Raw genomic sequence first — 20,374 nt, forward strand, 5'->3', positions numbered from 1 at the left:
GGCAACAACCCCAGGAAAATATGCTTTAACCAAATTAGAAGAGATCCAAAATCCTTTCAGAAAGTGGTTGATTTTCTGTTTCCAGAATTGCTGTTCTTCTTCTCTTCGATCTGCCGATGGATTTTCAGGTGTTTGCAATCTTTAGATAAGCTATCTAGCTGAACTCCGGCTAGCTGAAGCAGTCTCAGCTTGCTACTTCTCCGCCATCTTGACTCCTCCTTCTTTTGAATTCTTTGATTTATTTGTTTATCCTTGTGTCAATGGCATACTATGATGGTTAATGTAGATTCATAATATGAAACTGGTGGTATTAAATTCTCACATGTTCTTTCCAATGTTGCCTTCTTAGCTCATTGCTTTTCCACATAAATTGTAGCATTAGTTGGCTAACTTCCACTAAAAAATGCTTATGTGATTTTGATAGGGATTATATTGAACTAATTTAGAGAGAATCAGTATCTTGACTCTTGACAGTACTGATTCTTCCAATCTATAACTGTGTACTTCTTTTTTACTTTCAGTAAGCTAAGTGCAGCTTTCTGGGTAGAGGTCTCTCATATCTTTATATGATATCTAATCTTTATATATCTTATATTTGATGTTAATATAAATTTGATAATTTACTAGATTTTATTTTCTAACTGCTTGTTATTGCTATATAGCAATCTAATTGAATTTTGTACATTGATCCTATATCCAATGACCTCGCTAAATTCACTTATTAGTTTTAATAGTTTCTTTTTGATGTTTTGGGCTTTCTTATACAAATTATAATATCAGATTATAATCATAATTATACCCATGGTTCTATCTCTTCTTTTTGTTCAGTTTTTTCCCCCTTATTTTATTATTTTTTTAAAGATTTTATTTATTTATCAGAGAGGGTGGGGGAGAGAGCGAGCACAGGCAGACAGAATGGCAGGCAGAGGCAGAGGGAGAAGCAGACTCCCTGCCGAGCAAGGAGCCCGATGTGGGACTCGATCCCAGGACGCTGGGATCATGACCTGAACCGAAGGCAGCTGCTTAACCAACTGAGCCACCCAGGCGTCCCTTTTTTCCCCCTTATTGCCGTAGCTAGGACCTCTAGCATAATAATGTTTAATAAAGATGGTTATAGATGATATCTTTGAATGTTTCCTAGTCTTAAGAGAAAACTTGCAGTATTTATCATTAAGATGTTACAGGTTTTATCAGACTGAGAAAGTTTCCTTCTAATCCCAGTTTGCTGAGAGTTTTTATCATGGATGGTTATGAATGATAGCAAATGCTTTTTTCCATATCTATTGAGATAATCATATGCTTTTTTCCACTTTTCTGTTAATAGGATGCTTTACATTGACTTTTGAATATTAAACCAACATTCTATTTCTAGGATAAATTCCTCTTGCTTATAATGTGGTGTGACTTAAAAAACAACTCAGGATTCATTTTGCTAATATTTTGTTTAGTATCTTTCCCCTAAATTCATATGGGGTATTAGTTTATAAAATTATGTTTTGTAATGTCCTTGCTGAGTTATGGGATCAAGACTACAATGACCTCATAAAATGAGTTTCATATAATGAATTGAGATATGATCCCTTTTTATCTATATTATGGTTGAACTATGTAAGACTGGTGTGGTGTTCCCTTAAGTGTATGGTAAAGTTCACCAATAAAGCAGTTCAAGACTGGAGAATATTTTGTGAGAAAGTTTTTAAGTTCAAAAAAGTCAGTTTCTTGAAGGATATAGGACTATTTATATTTGTATTATTGTTTTCCTATTTGGGCAAAATTTTTTTGGTGGTTTATCCATTTCATCAATATTTTCAAATATTGCCATTAGGAGTCCATGTATCCTCTTATCTTTTTAATGTCTAAAATCTATAGTGATTCCCTTTTTTATTCCATATTTGTAATTTTTTGCCTCTTCTTCTTTTTTCTTAATTAACCTGGTTACAGGCTAATGGATTTTGTTAGTATTTTTCAAAAAGAAATTTTTGGTCTGGGTTACCTTCTCTGTTACATCTCTGTTTTCTGTATCATTAGTTTCTAATTATTATTTTTTTCCTTCCACCTTGTTTAATTTGGTATTGTCTTTATGACTTAATGAGATAGATAATTGTGTCATTAATTTTCTGGTTTCCTTTTTTTCTAATAGATGCATTTCAGTATATGCATTTCCCTCTAAGGACACTTTTTGCTGCAGCTTACACATTTTTTTTAACATTTTATTTATCTGTTTATTAGAGAGAAAGAGCCAGGGCGGGGGGGAAGGAGAGGAATAAACACACTCCCTGCTAAGTGCAGAGTCTGACATGGGAGTCATCCCAGGACCCCAAGATCATGACCTGAGTGGAAACCAAGAGTGGTCACTTAACCAACTGAGCTACCCAGGTGCCCCAAGCAGCTTACATATATTACATGTTTTCTTCATATTTTCGTTGATAATATTGATTAATTCTCATTGTGCTTTACCTTAACCCATGAGGTAATTGGAAGTATACAGCTTAATTTCAAACATTTGTGATTGTCTTATTGGTTTTTTTTTTTCTATTTCTAGCTTAATTCCTCTGTGATTGGATAACATATTCTATGTGACTTCTGATCTTTGAAATTTTTTCAGATTTATTTGTTGCCCAGAGCATGGTAAATTTTGGCAAATGTTTAATGTGCCTTCTGTGTATTCTATAGTTGTTGGCCACAACACTCTAAATAAAGTCAAATTTAGTAATCATGTTTCCATATCTATACCCTAACTCATCTTAAAAAGACCATTCTAGGGGTGCCTGGGTGGCTCAGTGGGTTAAAGCCCTGCCTTTGGCTCAGGTCATGATCTCGGGGTCCTGGGATAGAGCCCTGCATCGGGTTTTCTGCTCAGCGGGGATCCTGCTTCTTCCACTGTCTCTGCCTGCCTCTCTGCCTACTTGTGATCTCTGTCTGTCAAATAAATAAATAAAATCTTAAAAAAAAAAAATTCTACCAGTTAGAATGGTGCATTGAAATCCTCTACTCTGGGGGCACCTGGGTGGCTCAGAGGGTTAAACCGCTGCCTTCGGCTCAGGTCATGATCTCAGGGTGCTGGGATTGAGTCCCGCATCAGGCTCTCTGCTCAGCGGGGAGCCTGCTTCCCTCTCTCTCACTCTCTGCCTGCCTCTCTGCCTACTTGTGATCTCTCTCTGTCAAATAAATAAATAAAACCTTTAAAAAAAAAAAAAAGAAATCTTCTACTCTGATTATGGATTTGCTTGCTCTTTTTTTTTTTTTTTTTTAGTTTTAGCAATGTTGGCTTTATATATTTTGAGACTTTGTTATCAGATGTGGTGTTCATATTTTAAATTGTTGTCTCCCTATTGATTGATTTTTTATCATTATGCAATATCCCTTTGTATCTCTAACAATATCACTTATCATTTGAGCAACATTTAACTAGGGCTTTTTTTTTTTCATCTAGTACATGTGTATTACTTGCAATGTTTATTCTATTTGTATTTTGTGCAAGTACTGATATATTGGGGTTATAACCTATGACACTATTCTTGACTTTTTATTTACCCCCAGCTGTTTAGTGTTTCTTTTCCTTTCCCTTGTTTCCTTTTTTTTTAATTAATGAAGTACTTTGTCTCAACTGGCTTTTTAGTCATATATTCTTTATTTTTTTATTTTTTAGTGCTTAACTAGAATTTGTAAATTGTTTTATTAATTTATTAGTATACAATATAAAGTGTGACTACTTTCCAGAAAATGTAGGGGCCTTAGATCATTTCAATTCCATTTACCCCCTCACCTTTTGTGTTATTATTGCTTTTAGTTCAATTTTACATACATTTTTAAACTATAAGAAATTACAATTATTGTTTTAAAGAGTTTATATTTATTTAGATTTGCTGCATATTTACTTTTTTAAAAAAAATTTTAGTTTTTTTTTTCAGTGTTCCAGCATTCATTGTTTATGCACCACACCCAGTGCTCCATGCAATATGTGCCCTCCTTAATACCCACCAGCAGGCTCACCCAACCCCCCACCCCTCCCCTCCAAAACCCTCAGTTTGTTTCTCAGAGTCCACAGTCTCTCTTGGTTTGTCTCCCACTCCGATTTCCCCCCAACTCACTTACTATTTTTATTGCTCATCATTCCTTCCTGTATTACTAAACTTCCATCTGAATTTTTTTTTTCCTTCTACCTAATTTTTTTTCTTTTTTTTTTTTTTTTTAGTGTTGGTCTGCTGGTGGAAAATTCTCTTAGGATTGCTTATCTGAAAAAGTCTTCATTTTGCCTTCATTTTTAAATAACTTTATTCAAGTCCAATTGATATAAAACAAACTGAGTATATATAAAATATATAATTTGGTAGATGATGACATATGTATACACTGTCAAAATATCACTACAGTCAATATAATGAACATATCCATTATCACCAAAAGTTTCCTTATGCCCCATTTTGATCCTCCAGATGCAGAACATAACTTTGAGGGCATTTGCAACAAGCTCATCTTTTCCTGGGCCTCAGCATTGAGTTCAGCATATAATACTTAAAAAAAAAAAAAAAAAAGAAAGTAAAGAAAGTCTTCATAATAATAAAAATAACAGCTAATGCATATCATGTTTCTATGTGCCAGGAACAGTTCTAAGCACGTCACGTATTTTAGTACTTGATTTATTGGATTTACTCTTCATCACAACTTTATGAATTGGGTATTATCATCAGGCCCATTTTACTACTGAGGAAGTGAGGTAGATACTAGAAGGTATCTCAGGGAATGATCGAATATGTGTATCCTTTGGCCTGGTGAAAACCTTCTACCTGGAGATCCACCAGTGTTTCAGTACTGAGCACAGATGTTATTTTTAATCTGTTAGTTTATTTTTATTGAGAAAAATTTGGGGAATATTTATAGGTATACAGAGTAAAATATAAATCACTAATAATCCAACCACCTAAAGATTACAACTTCTGGCAATTAATTGCATCCTTTGAGTCTTTTGCCATTATAGATAATACCATTATAGATAATACTTTGTTAGCTTTCTATAAAGTCATAATCATTTTTTAAGGCAAATTCTGAGAAGTAGAAATGCTGAATAAAAGAACACGAAAAATGTGAAGCTTTTAATGCATTCACTAATGTTTTACTAGTTAAATGGGTGAAGAGGTAGGGGAGAGTACACAGTAAGCAAATGAATATCAAGGTGAATGAATGTCAGAGATGTCACAAAGAAGAAAGAATATTTGAATCCCAGAGTAGAGGCAAGAAACGATCTCTGATATGATTATTTTGTATAGTTATTTTTTCCTTTGGAAAGAGAAAATGGATTTTAATTATTTCTCATACATAGCTTTCTTTTGGCAGATACCATTGGATTTAAAGATATATAGCCTCTCTCTCTCTCTCTCTCTCCTTGTTTGTTATTACGGTTAATTCTGTTGCTCCATTTACAGTTGTGTTCACTCAATCGAAAGAATCATTACAAAGTTCATTCTGGTATAGAATCTGGACTGACAGCCTCAATGCCCAGCTTCTGCGTTTGCTCCTTCACGGGTAGCGGTTTCCCTGCCATGCTTTGTTTGGAGATCCTCCGGGGGTGGTTCTCTGGAGTGATGAATGCCATCTTTGTTTAAGGGGGCAGGAGGGAGAATAATCTAATTCTACCAAAGAGAGACAACAGTAAACCGATCCTGTGTTTCCATTGCTGCTGGAAAAAGAACAGTAAATGACAGCAAAATTGAATAGCTTGATACTTGCACAGTATAAATTACCCAGCGGAAGAGATGTGTCGAGAAGGAGAGTGAGGATTTGATCTCTGCCTTTCAGTTTGCAGTCATTGTCAACCACGAAGTACAAAAGTTGGCCCCGCAAACCTCGGCTTCATCCAGGATGCCAGGGAGAGAGCCAAGAGATTTTTTTTCCCCTGTGGTTGCTCAGGATTGGTCTTTTGTGAATATGTTTACATCGGTGAATAAAGTTAGAGTGCTTTAGTCATTTTGCTACAGTAATGGTTTTCAGACTGTGGACTGTGCCCTATTAGAGGGTAATGAAATCCATTTAGCAGCAGGTCATTACTAACTTTTCCTTAATGAAATAGTATATACAATAGAATAAAAGAAGATAAAGTTGAATGGAATAAAAAATGTCCAAGTGCAACACACAAGTAAGAATATTATTTAGTAGAACTTTTGTTTTATTTAGATATATACACACACATCTATATGTAAGTACTTGTGTTGCAGATTGAAACATAGTTTTTATTGTGTGTCATGGTCAAATAATTACTGCCAGGAATTTTTTATATTTAGAGATTCCCCCCCACCCCAGAATTATTTTTGTATATAGACAATTTTCCATAAGTTGCTTGGAATTGAACAGATCAGACTTTGGGGGTTTGGGGTTGAGGTGAGGAAAGAAAGTTTTCATATTGACATGGACAGTAATTATCTTCTTGCTGACCAAAATTCCAAGTAGGAAAAGGGTAGACGGTTTCTCCTTTGCTGTCCTGCCTGCTGTTCCCTTGCCGTGCAGTCAATAGACTTCTATCTCCTTTTTAAAAAGAAGTGAAACAAAACAAAATCAACCAACAACAAAAACTCCAAGTAGAAAAAAAGTAGGCTTATCTGAATCTGTCTTTATTATGGTCCTATGTAGAAAGTAATGCTGATAATGACACCCCTTTTCAAGTGTCAGCTAGAAAACACCCCAAGGGGAGAAAACCACCATAGTGCCATTCAAATACCAAACCCAAGGTCACCAGACTGACAAGAGGATTGTTTATGGTAATACTGTACACCTACTTGCCTGTGATTAGGGTTAAGAATTTACCATGAAGTTACTAGTAGTTGATGGTAATAATGTTTTAATTTCAAATTTTTAGGATGATAATTTCATAATAAAATAAGTTTTCATGGATCAAAGGTTTTTTTTCCCCCTAATTCATCTTTATTTAAGTCTGTGTTAATTGCCTTGAGTTAACATTAAGTAGACCCATGAACTTGGGTAAGATCCAGTTAGTGGCCCAACTGTATATAAGTAAGTTTCCCAAATGTGGGAAATATGCATATAAATATGTGTACACAGATCATATCAGTACATAGTATGTTTTGCCAAATATATCCATTCACTGGTACTTCATCTGTATGAAACTAAAGAATAGTCAATACAATAAATAAAAATAGTTGCTCTAGAACAAGGCAGTGGTTGCCCGGGGTGCTATTAGAGAAAGATTTGGAGATGGTGTTTATACTCAGTAATAAATAAATGTTGCATTTGATTAGTGATACCTGTGATGAATATGGGCAGTATCTTGTATGAATGGATTGCTTTTCTCTGTTTTATAGGGGAGGGAAAGGAATAGCAGACAGCTCTAGCCCAGAGTTAAACCTTTTAGCATCTCTCCTTCTCATTTTATTTCTGTTCACATTCATCTGGATTATTTGTTTAGATAGTACCTTATAAATGTTTGTCCGTTTCCTCCTTCCATTATCACTGCCACTCTTACATTTTTGATCTTCATTAAAAGAAGTATTTATAGATTTCTAGATTGTGTTCCTTCTGCTGGTGCTTACAGTTTTGATAGGAGCAGGGGTCATGGGCTCCCCTGAAAGCCATGTGAAAGCTAGGTACCATCTCTCAGAAAACCAAATACTTACACAAACACCTGCCAGTTTGTTCAGAAGGGTTGTGAACTCTCTGAGGTCTGTACTTAGTTAAAAACCCTTAGTCTAGTTGCCACCCTTCAATCTACATCTCTCCAGTCTCTATCAGAGTAACGTTCCTAATGCGCAATTTGGATCATGTAACTCTCTGCTCAGAACCATCTTATTTCCTGCTGTCTTCGGAACAGAAGTCCAGTCTGACTGGAATCCAGACTCCTTCACGCTCTCCCTTTTATGGCCCCATTATCCTCTCCACACCCCTGCCTGCTCCTCCCAAATACACAACCTTCTAAGGAGAACCAGTACACCTGCTATTTCTCACAATACTGCCTGCACTTTGTTTCCACAGCTGCTGCTACCTGAACATCCTCTCCCTCACTTTTTTATCTATTAAGGCCCTTTCTAACCTTTAAGCACAGTCTGAGTCTAGTATTCTCAGATATAGCCCTCAGCTACTGAGTAAGCACTCTGCACTGAGTAACACTTTGTATAGTGTCTTGCACATTGTGGTGATGAATTTCCCCTTTGCCATCAGATCCTTCCCTTGCATTACTGAGAGCCTTGCTCCTGTGGGTTGTGCTGGTCTGGTCCCTGAGTCCACCTGGCCTCCATTTGGGTTCAAGCCCTGGGAAGCCCAGAGGGAAATGGAAGACTGAAGGAAGAGAGAAGTCAGGGTATTTCTTCTCCACACTCCCTGCTTCACACAATATCTTAGATAAAGACCATGTCTCTCCTCTAGGGCTTCGGCTCCAATGAGAGAGGCCCTTCGAGCTTCTGCTGGGTGACCTTGGCCCCAGGACCCCAGTACTGATACTCTTTTTTTCCCTGTAGCTCAAGGATTTGCTGCAATTTTTCAGCTCCTCGATGCCTCATTCTCCCGTTGGCCTTTCCATCTTTCCCTTCACCTGCATGATGAATTTCCTACATTGTAGCCCTTCTGTTTAAATGCCTAGACCAACTTGTATTTTCCCAGTTGAACCTTGAATAATACAGCTCATTTGGTGGATATTTGCTGGATTCTATTACCTAATTTTAAACCATCTTCTAGGTGGCTAGGTGAGCATTCTTTTTTTTTTTTTTAGTGAACCAGATGTATGTCCTCTATCAGTTATCTAGTACATAGTAGCATTTAATAGGGTTACTTGGGGTAGTAACAAATTATCTCAAAACTCAATAATTAGACAAAACTGGTGTTTATAAGTTCAAGAGTCTCAGGGTTGGTGGGGTGGATTTTCAACCTCCTTCCTATGTGTCAGCTGTGGGTCAGCTGGGTGGCTCTGCTCCTCTTGCCCAGCTGTCGTACTTACACGGCCTGACTAGTCTAGGCTGATCCAGGATAGCCTTGGCAGAGACCACTGACGTGAGTCAACTTCATTCCATGTTTCTCAACCGTGACAGGCTAGTTGAGGCATCTTCTCATAGCAATCACAGAGAAGCAAGAAAAAACATAAGCACAGCAAGAACTTTTTCAGACTTCTACAAACAGCATACCTGCTAACATTCCATTGGCCAAAGCAAGGCACATGACTAAAACCAGCATCAAAGGGGACAGTAAACTAGATTTTACTAAAGAGGCTGTTCTTTAGTGCAAAGTTACATGACCAAACAGTAGGTACAGGGAGGGATGAAGAATGTAGACCATAATGCAATATAGTCTGCCTCGGACTTCGGAACTGAGTCGAAAGAGATCGATAAGTAGATGACAGATGACATTATTTTTTTTTTTTTGCCATATTAACCCTTTTAAAACAACTTTGTAATAAAATACACATGGTGTATTTGCTCGTTTGTTGGGTACATTTGTACATAGTTACTGACTAAAAAAGAAATTGACCAAGTAAAGAGCCATTTATAAATAACGTATTAATAAACCAAGTTAAAAGAACTTTATTTATCCTTTAACCTTCAATTTGCATTAATTAGGAACAGTCACGGGAAATTGTGCCAACTTCACCTCAGGTCAGATGGCTCAACAAAATGAACTGTTTCATGCCTAGAAATAAATATATTCCAAATATAAATACGAATCAGTTACAAAACAGATTCTTTTGAAAGCACAAAATAACCACACTGTTAATATATTTGTGCCCCAATTAAAAATGTGTAAATAGCACACATTCTAGGCTAAAGCTGGCCCAGGGAGTGATCCTCATTTTTGCTTGGGATCTCATGTAAACACAACTGCGCAGACTCCTTTGAGCCATGAGCAAATCCATGGCCCCAGCTTTCTAAAGAGAAGAAGAATTAAAAATGGGCATGTTTGAGTTGGAAGGGTCTGGGGCTTGACCTTGCTACTTGAAATTTCCTTCTTCGCTAAGGAATCACTTTGAATTTCTCTGGTTGAAGTACTCTAATTTGGTTTGATCTTGGTTTGAGGCACACATTGAAAGAGATACTGTCTGTTGGGTTTATGGCAAAACTAAGAAGCACCTTCAGTCTCACTGTTTTTCAATTTCCCCTCTGAAGTTTTATCTTAAAACCTGGGCCTGTTCTTAGTGACTAAGAACGAGGCCCATGACATCTTACTACTGGGATGAGATTGCTAGCTGGCCTCTTCTTTACTGTTTGGCTTTGGGCAAAAATGTTAAATCCTCCTGTTCCTCTCCTTGGCTCATCTGAAAAATGATGGTATGACCATTGTGAGGACTAAACTAAATAAAAACATTAGCACACCCCAGCCCACAAAATGTTCTTAATATAGGTTATGTATAAAATGTATATTATTATGAATCATTATGTGAGAATTTTTAGATTGTTTTCACTGAGTCAGGTTCACATACATTCTTCAAAATACAAATCAGACTTCTACCCTCAAAAAATAAATGGGGTCCAGTATTTTCATACAAAAGGCACAGTTAGTTTTTAAATATCGATGTCAAGGATAGTGATGTATAGTTATTTATACTCACCATAAAACCGCAAAGACAGTTACAAACACTAGCTTCTTCCTGGGCTTGCCCATTTATTCTTTGAGAACGCTTTTAGAATAGGCTTCCTAAAAATGTCTTGGTCTTCAGCCTCGTGCTATCAGATTCTCTGATGTTCTAGAAAACAGTGAGGTGATGTTGATGGCTGGAGATTTAAAGTCTGTTACAAGAGCAGTGGGCAGAGACCGATAAAAGCAGACAAATACAACTCCAAAGTCTTCCATCGTGTTGTTTTTAAAAGGGAGGAAAACGAATAAAAACAAATCTGTTTTTCCTTTTAACACCCTGAGTGTCCCTTCTGCCTGGAGTCACGGAGTAAAAGAGCCACTGTGAAAACAAGACACAACAGCATCCTGAGGACCTCAGAGTCCATCACAGCGGAAACTCACACATCCGCACATGCCTGTGCACACCCACACACACCCAACAATCACTTTAATAATATAACAAGGGCTTTTATGGTGCTATAATGTTGGGTGTTGAGTGAAAAGACAATGACTGAGCATATGTTCATCCAACATGGCAGCTGCAAGGAATGCGACAGACCAATACGGTTAGTTCTCACACAGACGACGTTGAGTCAAAAATGGAGAACATTAGATACCCATCCAGAGACTCATGTCGTAGAGATCAATTTGAAATACACAAACACCATTCATTGTCCTGGATGCACATATTGTATATAAATGTAAAAAAAAAAAAAAGTGGACTAGAAAAAGACAAACGAATTCATGGTCTAGCCAAAGAGCAGAGTTGTCAAGATTACACCTATGTGGGGCACCTGGGTGGTTCAGTGGGTTAAGCCTCTGATCATGATCTCAGGGTCCTGGGATCGAGTCCTGCATCGGGATCTCTGCTCGGCGGGGAGCCTGCTTCCTCCTCTCTCTCTCTCTCTGCCTGCCTCTCTGCCTACTTGTGATCTCTGTCTGTCAAATAAATAAAATATTTTTTTTAAAAAAGAGAGATTACACCTATTCTCTCTATTTTTTAATTAAAAAAAAAAAGCAGTTATGACAAAATTTACCAATGGTCCCCCCAAGGTAGCAGGAATGCAGACATCAGCTCTGCTAACCTCTGTTTTTCTGAGTTCTAAGTTCCCCACAACAACCACAAGAATTGCGGGACTATAGTTAACTGAAAAGCAACTTCTCTTTACACAGATACTCCAAGTGGTCCTCTGCTGAACAGGTAGTTGCCCCTGTGCATTTGGCTCTCTCTTTTATCTGTTTACATGGGCCAGCTGTATTTCCAGCATAATCACACTGAATACAATCTAGACAGCTCCATAGTTCCAAGCCTGGCTATATCCCCTGATGAACACCTGTCATTTCACCACAGGTGGGGGATGCTACTGCTGGTTGAGACTGATCCTAGGAAACGTCCTCTGAGGCCAGCCATACCATCATTAGCACAAAATCTCTACACTGTTTAAGATTTTTTTTTAAATATATTAAAGCTCTTTATTTCCATAATATGCAAACTAGGAATGTGGAATTAGAAAAGAAACTTTCAGCAATATTCATAATAATAATAATCAAGGAAAGAAGGACCAACAGGTGCAAAAACAGAATGAGAAAAAGAAATTTGCATAATCACAAAGCCTCTCTGTACAGAATACTTCTTCATTACAAATTTTAAAAAGACAACTATGTAATGAAGAAGTTTTCCAAATATCAACTTAATCAAATTATTGAATTTGTCATCACCAGTAAAAAAACAAATCAATTTATGATGTCACCTGATAGAATGCAATAAAAACATCATTTTTATAATATCCCTCTCAAAAACATATTCTTTGCCTAATTATGAAAAAGACTAAGTCAATTTGAGTGACATTCTGTATGTGCTATTACTGCTCTGTAATCTTGATAAGAATTTTTGAGGGTACGAAATTCAAGGAAAGACAGAGGAATACTTCTAGATTAAAGGCTAGGATGATGAGGTAGTTGGGTAGAACAGATGAGCCAGAATTGTATCTTTTTGCTATTGGAAGAATATGAACAAGGTTTCTGGGCCAGGAATCTATAGAAGTTATTTATATGATTCCTGAAACTCTTCTATAAGCTTCAATAGTTTCAGAAAGAAGTATTAAAAACATGCAGACCTGTTTAGATGGTCCTACTGCACATAATAAAAATGCAACTCAGGGTACCTGGGTGGCTCAGTCAGTTAAGTGTCTGACTCTTGATATCAGCTTAGGTCTTGATCTCAGCGTTATGAGTTCAAACCCTGTGTTGGGATGGAGACTACTTTAAAAAATTAATGAATTAATTAAAAAACTAAAAAAATGAAACTCTATCAAATTGGATGCAAACTGTTTTGCCTCCTATCCAGAGAGAGGAATCCACTGACAACATGCTTATAAGTGTGACATCAAGCTACTATCTGAGTTTTTAAACACCTCCTCTTATTTTTTGCACTTTCTTCTTATGAACGGGTAAGAACCAGTTAATAGACTGGCATGGGTGTCCATAGGCCACAGTTTTACACTGTTTAAGATTTACATTTGCCTTATAACCGTCTTCCCCAAATTCCCGCATCTTGCCCACAGCAAAGTAGATCTTTGGGATCCACAAACGTTGTCCTATGCCTATAATGTCTTATTTACACTTCTGTGTTCAAGTTCCTTTCTCTGAAACCATCACCCCTCTGGAATGAGATTTTTATCTCAGTCTATTTGCATTTATTCAGAATCAGAGACCGCTCTGAAACCAGATCCTATTTAAACATAGAAAGAAGAGCAGTTGCAGATTAAATAAATGTTGGGGAACTTAAAAAAAAGAAAAGAAAAACAAAAACAAAACACTTCTATTTAACTTCTTGTGTTTCCCTTTTTCCAGATCTGCGGTTTCCCTCCTGTTGGCCGTCCTGTGAGGGTGCCAGCTTCTGCACGTGATTTAATGGATCAGAAGGTCAGATACCAGGCTTGACTTGGCTGTTTGCAGATTCATGATCTTTGTGATTAATTGTCACTTTTTAGCACAAGGGGAATTACCTGCTAATTTGTGGCATTGCTGCTCTTGTTATTTAACATAGTTTTGACATCTGCAGACATTCCGGAGGAATATAAAACATTAAATGGGCTGGAAAAACATAATGGAGAAAAGGAAATCTGCAAGAATTAATTTGGGGTGAGAAAGGTAATAATTGAACAATGAGAGAGAGGAGCTGTATTTCACTTGTTATGTGGGGAAGTTGTGCTCAAGGAACACTGAGCAGCCCTCTCCAACTGCATTTTCCTTATGTGCTTAAAAAAAAAAAAAAAAGGTGTCAGGAGTAGCTAATCGGTGGGTTATGGGTTAGAGCCAGTGGGATAGGGCTCGGCACCTGCGCAGCGCCCATTCCCTTGTTTCCTGGGCAAGCCCTCAATTCTCCCTCTGGTCCCCAGATGTTTGGTAATGTCAAGCAGCCTGTTTGGAAGGCTAGGTTATAATTTGGAACCCAGTTTGTTTACATTATTATAACAACAGTTTCAGTTTGTCTCTGCAGCAAAGATTATGTCAGCACTTTTCTTTCTGTGTTTATTATTTTTAGCAGTTTAAAAGCTAACCGTGAAAAATGGCTTTCTGGCTGTCAGGTGACGTTCAGGCTGGGCCAGGGTCTGGTGGAGTCTATAGAAATGCTCCCGGGCTATGAGAGTGGGTCTTTTGAATGCTGTCTTTGTGCCTTCCCTTGCCCAGGGCCTCTGTCTTATTGTCTGGGCGCCTCAGTTGGGGTGATGCTATCTGATGGTAACCACGGCTAGTATTACAGTGCTCAGTGCCCAGGCCCTCCCTGGGGGCCCCCAGTCTGGCTGCCTCTGTCTCCCAGCCCTCCCTCAAGGGAACTATTCAAAGCTCTCATATCAGAAAGCACTATTTGCAATTTATAGAATGTTCGAGGGAAAAGTATCAGTAAGGATCATCTGGGCCTGCAGGTCTCTAACATTTTTTTTTTTAACAAAAAACATTCTCCCAAATGAAATCTCCCAGAGAACCCCAATTTGCAAGACACAGAAAAGTACAGCTGTTCTGTTTGAAGGGGAGGAGGGTTGCCACAAAGCCCACCCTTCAGCCTCCTCTTCACCCATTCCAATCAAATCGACTCCTCAGGTCCCCCTTATCGCTCCCAGGAGACCTCCCGACTCCTCAGGATCTTATAAGGCGACCCCTTCCACTTACAGATAAGGAAACTAAGAGGTGATTTTTAACAGGCTTCAAACACGAGACATTAGACACTAAGCCACAGAAGAGTGCACCGTGTACTAATCCATTTTCATACAGCTCTACAAAAGACAAAACTCATCTATGATGATAGAAATCAAAATAGTGGTTACCTTGAGAAAAAGACGGGAGTGCCTGGGAAGGGGCATAAGGGAATCTTCTGGAGCGATCAAAATGCAGAACTTTATAGAAGTACAGGCTACACAGCATTTGTCAAAACCCCTCTGTGCCTTGTACTGTCTATAAAGTATACCTCCATCAAAATATAAAAACAAAGAGGGAAAATAAGGCAACAGATAAATGAATTAGGCAGTGGATACATAGAAATACTTATGAGCTTCCTTAAATATTGAAAATACTAATGAACTTCCTTAGAGTTATGTGGATTATTTAGTGAGTGGGCTCTAAGATCATTAGGCAGTTTTGGAGGACAGGAGACTGCTCCTTTTCAGGAATTTTTTTGTTCAATAATCACCAAAGCCAGGACAGGGGAAAAGTTCTCAGAGAATACAACACCAGACAGTGGGACCACAGACTGCCTTTTGGGATCTTCTAGACTGTGATGTGGCTGAAGGTGATATGTGGGCAGTCACATCGTGGAAATCTTGAGCACAGTACTTGGTGAGTGAATTGATTTCACATGTACCGTCAATGTATCAATAATGTTCCAGAAAGACTTCAGAACTTGTGAATCCTTTACTCCCTCATCCCAATGTTTTTCCATCACCTATGAAATGCAGGATTCTCTTTCCCATACATTAGTGGAGTGGAACTTCTGGTGACAGAGATTGGGATTTGGAATAGGGCTATTCCACGTTTGGTCTTTCTGCTTTGGGCATGTGTGTCAAGGACTCTCAAACGATTGGCTTTTTACCTGTACCTTTGCCGTAGGCACTTTGACCCTTTAAAAAATACTTTCTTTTCCCCGAAATACTTTGCACCAACCCTACTTAAATTTTTTTATTTGTATGTTTTAGAATTCCGGCAGTAACAGGAAAGGTAATTGTTTGGGTTGAAGTGCAGCTAAGGACATGGGCTGGCCCGAGGGACCCAGCAGCTAACTCTGCATTTAGAGCCTGATGAGAACACTAAGCAGGCAGAAGGAAGGGAAATAGTTCGGTCTGGTTTCTTTTTTAGTATTCATTTTTAATGATTTTAAGGTTTTTTAAATTTAAATTCCATTTAATTAACATATACTTTATTATTAGTTTCAGAAGTAGAATTTAGTGATTCATCAGCTACATACATGCAATACACAATGCAACATGTGTGTAGTCAGATTCTATTAATTCATGAGAATGAGGGTAAAATATTAATAATTGATTTTTTTTCCCATTGACTTCTAAAAATCAGCAACCTGAAACTTCATTCCATCACCTGCCATCCTAAATGTCCATCACCCAGTTACGCCATCCCCCACCTACTACCCTTCCAGCAAACCTCAGTCTGTTTCCCACAGTTAAGAGCCTCTTAAGGTTTGCCTCCCTCTCTGTTTTCATATTATTTTTTTTTTCCTTCCCTTGTCCTATGTTTACCTGTTTTGTTTCTTAAATTCCACATACTGGAGAGCCTGGGTGGCTCAGTCGGTTGGTCAGCTGCCTCCAGTTCAGGACATGAACCCAGAATCCTGGAATGGAGCCCCGTGTCAGGCTCCTTGGTTCTCTCTCTCCCTCTGCACCATCCCACACAAACCCCCATCATAATAAATAAATAAATAAATAAATAAATAAATCTTTTTAAAAAAATTCCAAAAATGAGTCAAATCATATGGTATTTGTCTTATAGTCAGTGAAAGTGTATTGGGAGGCAAGAGGGGCAGAGGGAGAGGGGCTTCCAGAGCCTGACGTGGAGCTCAATCTCAGGACCCTGGGATCATGACCTGAGCCAAAGTCAAGAGTCCGACTTTTAACTGACTGAGCCACTCAGGTGCCTCAGAAAATGTTTTTGAAAAGGATATGATGACACTGTTCAGAAGGGTAAGAGAGGGTCAGGTGAAGCTGGCACAAGAAGCATTTGAAGATGCTCAAATGTTCCAGCCTTTGAGGCTATGCAGATAAACTCTCTACTACTTGAGTGATTTCCCAGCAAAGATCCAAGGCCTATTTAACTCACAAGGCTGATTCACATTAACAAAAATTTAGTTCACTAATGAAGCCATGGCAAAAAAGAACCATCCATAAAAAATAACATTTTAAATAACCAGAATTTATTTTAACCCACACATTCCATGCTTTGCACATATAAATTTCCTAATTGAATCAAATTTGACTGAGCAAGGTTTTTATTTAACCAATTTAATTTAATGTTCATAAGAGCAGAAATGAACTTACATGATCTAAGTGTTTGGGGAGAATGTGCTCTCTTTTTTTGCAATTTTATGCCCATTTGAAAGGAACTGTTTCTTCATATCATTAAGAGTTAACTTGTCTAAATGGAAAATAGAAGACAGAAGGTGTGTGTCTTCTCCATCCCAGTGACTGGGGGAAAGTGTTTCTCCTGGAGCCAACATTCTGAATATGCATGCATGTATGTACGTATGCATTTATCTACAGGTCAAGTGGTCTTAGGACAATGCAACATGTGTGTAGTCAGATTCTATTAATTCATGAGAATGAGGGTAAAATATTAATAATTGAAGTCCAATCTATTGATTTTTTTTCCCATTGACTTCTAAAAATCAGCAACCTGAAACTTCAAACTAATTCAGCTCCTTATAAGGACTGTTAACTGGGACAATATCCTGATTTGAGTTTTATTCCCCTTTCCTTCCTTAACTATTTTTCCTACTGGTGCCATTGGGATAATAACTGAAAAACAGAATGAAAGAAAAGTAACAGTTTAATGTGCATATTAATAATGATAATAATAATGATGATGATGATTATTATTATTATTATGGGTTCCCAGACAAGATAATTGAGGGTAAAATGAACAGAAACAATGCCTAAAGACATAATTGTCACAGGGGCAGGGCTGGACTTGAACTTAGGTCTTTCTATCTGTAAACCTCATCTTAAGAAGAGAGGCAATGGCTCAAAACTAATCAAAATATTATATTAACTGGAGAGGAGAAATAGCTACATTGGTGGAGAAAGTAAGCTACTGTCTGGAGGCTGCCCATAACAGAAAACCATAAATAATAGTGACAAACACTCTAAAGTATTTTTCTTTCCACAGCAGCAGGGAGTAGTTCTGTAATCATCAGGGACTCGGGTGCCTTCTATCTTTCTGTATTTCTATCCTTCATACATGACTTTATCCTTAAGGTTACCTCTTGATTGAATATGGCTGCTGGAGCTCTAGCCCTCACATATGAATTCCAGGCAGCAGAAAAGTTGGGAAGAGGAAAGTGAAAGGCACCCATCAATAGCTATGTTTTTTCTCTTTAGGAGTCATTACCAGAACTCCCACCCCACAACTTTTACCTATATTCTACAATTCTTAAGTATAAAGGAAGCTGGAAAATATAGTTGGGTACTTTGCTACCCAGAAGTAAAGTGAAATTTGATTATAAAAGTATATCATGGAGGCACCTAGCAGACCAAGTCACAGATAGGCAAATATGAGAAGCTTTTCAGTTCCAGAGAAGAATGATCAGGGTTCTTTAGAGGAAATGATCTTGTAGCCAACTCCATGACGGATGAAAGTGGGAGCAATAAAAAGTAGATTTGAGGGGTACCTGGGTAGCTCAGTTGGTTAAGCATCTGACTCTTGATTTCTGGCTCAGTTAATGATCTCAGGGTCATGAGATGGAGCCCCACATCAGCCCAGCGTAGAACCTGCTTAAGATTTGCTCTCTCCTGTCCCTCTGCCCTTCCCCTCACCCTCTCTTAAAAAAAAAAAAAAAAAAAAAAAAGGTTTTGAGGACTTCAGTTTGTGGTGATAAGCTTCTTATTAGTAAGGTTGCATTAGGGACAGGAGAGAAGAGAAGGATGTGATAGAATTTATGAAGAGTGAACTGACCAAAGAGAATGTATTCATGAATTGTATGGTTCAAAACTGTGTTTCAGCAAATACACACAACATGTGTGTGGGGGCTGTATATATGTGTATACATTATTTATGTGTATGTATATTCAAATGCATATATAGGAATGGCAACTCAGGAAAGACATTCAGCTGAATTTCTAAGAAACAGATCTGGATAAAAAAAGTTACGTAGTATTTGTCTATATAGAATTTTGGCTGGGAATTTATGATGCATCCTCTTGGCAATGGATAAATAATACACGCATGCAAACAGAAATGAATACATGTATGCACACATACGACATAAACATAAACTTTTCTAAGTAAGGCTCCATAACACCAATAACGAAGATCTTCAAACTTTGGCATCCCTAAGAAAAGAAAAAGGAAAAATAAAAAGGGGCTAAGCAATAGCTTAGAAAGGGATTTGTAAAAAGAACTAAGAAGTTATCTAAGAAGCCGAGCTAGAGAAAGTAGGAAAGTCAGGACGGGGAAGGAAACCAGTTTTTCTTTCAACTCTTCTTTCTTCCTTCTCACCTCCCTCCCCCCACGCTCCACCCCCACTTCCTTCTTTCCTTAACTTTCAGAGGAACAGAATCTTTGGTAACTATATTTTCATAGACTTTTCATTACGAGCTCCCAAATAAGAATTTAGCCTCCAGGTTGTCATCACATCCCTTTTGTTAAACCAGAACATAGCAGGTAACATCTTGCCACTTTGTAGATGATAAAATCAGAGCACATCTGTGGCTCTGGTAGGGTGGAACCAGAGCTTCATGGCATAGCTCTTTGGGAACTCCATTGTGTCCATGTACACCCACAAATGCCACATCCCTCGTGTATGTAATCCACGGGGCTGAGCAGAAATGACCGAGTCTCTCAGTACAACTCTCTTGATCCTCTGTGTTTGACACCTTGACTATAAAACAAAAATAATATTTCATTTTAGCTTTTAGAATCACCTACCACTGAATAAGCGTAACTTGATTTTCTGATTTTAACCCTCTTTGATTGCATTTTATAAAGCTCACATGTACCCTGTTTTACCCATCAAAGGTTGGAGAAGAACAAGTTTTGTTGGGCACAGGCTGCCTGCTACTCAAGGTGTTTTCTCAGGAAGGCTGCTGAGGCAGAAAGTTGTAATTTCTGCTGTCACATCATGGAAGATGTCTCTCATTAAAAAGTAAATGTCAGGGTGTCTGGCTGGCTCAGTCAGTGGAGCATGTCACTCTTGATCTCAGGGTCATGAGTTCAAACACCACATTGGGTGTATTTAGTGATTACTTAAATAAATACATAAATCTTTTAAAAAAACTTTTTAAATAAAAAATAAATGAAACTTGGGATGCCTGGGTGGCTCAGTTGGTTAGGCAGCTGCCTTTGGCTCAGGTCATCCTGGGATTGAGTCCCACATCAGGCTCCTTGCTCGACATGGAGCTTGCTTCTCCCTCTGTTTCTGAGTGCCACTCTGTCTGCCTGTGCGCTCGCTCATTCTCTCTCTCTCTCTGACAAATAAATAAATAAAATATTTTTAAGATAAATAAATAAATAAATGAAACTCAAAAGTGAATGCCTATACATTTACATAGTAAAAATACAAAAATACACATGGGAACAGTTCACATCCACTGTGAAATCATGGCTA

General features: G+C 38.0%; 1 protein-coding gene across 11 annotated transcripts in view; it reads left to right on the plus strand.

Annotated features, from left to right (window-relative positions):
* The window catches only part of THRB (thyroid hormone receptor beta), a 398,126-nt gene that overhangs the window by 165,898 nt on the left and 211,854 nt on the right, over positions 1-20,374 (plus strand). For all 11 annotated transcript variants that reach the window (XM_059390840.1, XM_059390848.1, XM_059390839.1 and 8 more), the window contains one exon: positions 13,399-13,470. The gene's annotated coding sequence lies outside the window, so the exon portion shown is untranslated. The remainder of the gene's footprint in view (positions 1-13,398; positions 13,471-20,374) is intronic.

This window comes from Mustela nigripes, chromosome 2, assembly GCF_022355385.1.
Source record: "Mustela nigripes isolate SB6536 chromosome 2, MUSNIG.SB6536, whole genome shotgun sequence".
Taxonomy (NCBI): domain Eukaryota; kingdom Metazoa; phylum Chordata; class Mammalia; order Carnivora; family Mustelidae; genus Mustela; species Mustela nigripes.